The 2,792-nt window shown below is 38.5% G+C and overlaps 1 non-coding gene across 1 annotated transcript; it reads left to right on the forward strand.

The window, feature by feature from the left end:
- The first annotated feature begins 1,289 nt into the window (after window positions 1–1,289).
- LOC114236934 (U6 spliceosomal RNA) lies at window positions 1,290–1,396 on the forward strand. The gene has a single exon (XR_003622778.2). It is a non-coding gene; the product is annotated as a U6 spliceosomal RNA (small nuclear RNA).
- Window positions 1,397–2,792: the final 1,396 nt, after the last annotated feature.

The following is a 2,792-nucleotide window of genomic DNA, read 5'->3' on the forward strand; positions in this document are numbered from 1 at the left end:
TGCATTCATTAAGAGGAGTTAAAATTCAAACTTCCTGCTTCCCTGACACAGGATGATTAATAGGAGGAAGAATCATCATTTCCATGGAAAACCCTGGAAATCAGAGAGTTCCAAGCTGTCATTAGTTGAATTTTCAGGATTAAAAAGTAAAAAAAAAAAAAAAAAAAGACTAATTAAACCTTTGTTAATACAACCTGTACATTTTATGGGTATTTGGATACTACGCACTACTGTGAAGAAAAATGAGCTTAGGAATAAGTCTGCAGTGCGTCTCAAGCTTTAATGTGTTTATAGATCATCTGGGAACCTTGTTAAAAAATTTAGATTTTCATTCAACAACTCTGGGGTGGGGCCTCAGCTGTTGGTCCCCAGAGCACATCCTGAGTAGCAAGGAGCTAGAAATCTTTCAGAGGACGTGAGTGTGGAGGTGCCCCTGACTGGGTGTGATCCTCCCTCTCACCCACCTTGCCCTCAGCAGCAATAAGGAACACATGATTTGAAGGTTTTCCTTCTATTCTATTCTGCTACACTTTCTTTTAATTTAGATTTATTTACTGGTTGATGGTAACAGTGTTCTCCCTTAGAAATTCCTCTGAGGTCACCACTTCTTAACATTTAAACCTGTTCTATTTTTTTTTCTCCCTAAGTCTTGAGACTAACTGGGATCTCTAATTTCACACAGCTTCCAGTAGAGGTCATTATCTTGTTACAGAAATATTTTCTTTCTTTCTTTTTTTTCCCTAAGAGATAGTTCAGTGGCTGGGCTGAATTTGCCTTCTCTGGGAGGGAGTCAGCCTAAGGGACCAGTTATCTCCAAGGCCACTGGTTTGCACATAATATCGCCTCCATCCAAAAGTGGGAGTGTCAAAGATGGGCAGACTTTTCCAATCCCCTGGAAAAAATGAAGGAAACAACAACTGAAGCATGGCTAAAGGGCTACAAAATTTAAATGCAGTGTATTAGTTTGCTAGGGCTGCCGTAACAAAGTTCCACAGCTGGTGACTTAAACAACTGAAATTTATTTTCTCACAGTTCTAGAGGCTGGAAGTCCTCAATTAAGGCATTGGCAGGGTTGACTTCTTCTGAGGGAAGGATGTGTTCCAGGCCTCTCTCTGACTTATTAGATGGCCGTTTTCTCCCTGTTGTCTTCATATCATCTTCCCTCTGTATGTGTCCATGTCCACACTTCCTTTTCTTATAAGGACATCAGTCATGTTGGATTAAGGCTCACCCCAATGAACTCATATCAATTCAGTTACCTCTTTAAGGACTCTTAATAAATACAATTAGTGCTCACTTCATCAGCACATATACTAAAATTGGAATGATACAGAGAAGATTAGCATGGTCCCTGTGCAGGGATGACACGCAAATTCGTGAAGCGTTCCACACTTTTTTTTTTACTATTGTGGTGCTGATGTACCTCCTGGTTGTTCATTCATCTATATTTTTATTTTTGTATTCTTTCTAACATATCTGTTAGTTTCCTAGCCTAATTTTATTTTTTACTTTGTTATTGTTCTTTTTTTTTTGCCCACCCACGCAGCTTGGGGGATCTTGGTTCACAAGCTGGGGGTCAGGCAAAGGAAGCTCCTGTGGTGGGAACTCTGAGTCTGAACCACTGAACTAACAGAGAAACTCAGACCTCTGGAAATATTCACTGGAGTGAGGTCTCATGGAGGTCCTTACCTCAGCACCAAGACCCAGCTCTACCCAACAACCTACAAACTCCAGTGTTGGAAGCCTCAGGACAAACAACCAGTAAGACAGGAACACAATCCCACTCATAAAAGTAATAAAAAAAAAATGATATGGCAAAAAAATATGTCACAGATGAAGGAGCAAGGTAAAAACCTACAAGACCAAATAAATGAAGAGGAAACAGGCAATCAACCTGAAAAAGAATTCAGAGTAATGACAGTAAAGATGATCCAGAATCTCAGAAATAGAATGGAGGCACGATTGAGAAAATGCAAGAAATGTTTAACAAAGATCTAGAAGAACTAAAGAAAAAACAAACACAGATGAACAACACAATAACTGAAATGAAAAATACACTAGAAAGAATCAATAACAGAATAACTGAGGCAGAAGAACAAATAAGTGACCTGGAAGACAAAATGGTGGAAATAACTGCCAAGCAGCAGAATAAAGAAAAAACAATGAAAAGAATTGAAGACATTCTCAGAGACTTCTGGGACAACAGTAAATGCACCAATATTCAAATTATAGGTGTCCCAGGAGAAGAAGAGATAAAGAAAGGGTCTGAGAAAATATTTGAAGAGATTATAATCAAAAACTTCCCTAACATGGGAAAGGAAATAGTCACCCAAATCCAGGAAGTGCAGAGAGTCCCATACAGGATAAACCCAAGGAGAAACATACTGAGACATATTAATCAAACTATATAAAATTAAATACAAAGAAAAATATTAAAAGCATCAAGGGAAAAGCAACAAATAACATACCAGGGAATCCCCATAAGGTTATCAGCTGATTTTTCAGCAGAAACTCTGCAGGCCAGAAGGGAGTGGCAGGATATACTTACAGTGATGAAAGAGAAAAACCCACAGCCAAGATTACACTACCCAGCAAGGATCTCATTCAGATTCGATGAAGAAACCAAAAGCTTTTCAGACAAGCAAAAGCTAAGAGAATTCAGTGCCACCAAATCAGCTTTACAACAAATGCTAAAGAAACTTCTCTAGGTGGGAAACACAAGAGAAAAAAAAGAACCACAAAAACAAATCCAAAACAAAATTAAGAAAATGGTAATAGGAACATACATATCG

The sequence above is a fragment of the Balaenoptera acutorostrata genome, chromosome 2, assembly GCF_949987535.1.
Source record: "Balaenoptera acutorostrata chromosome 2, mBalAcu1.1, whole genome shotgun sequence".
Taxonomy (NCBI): Eukaryota; Metazoa; Chordata; class Mammalia; order Artiodactyla; family Balaenopteridae; genus Balaenoptera; species Balaenoptera acutorostrata.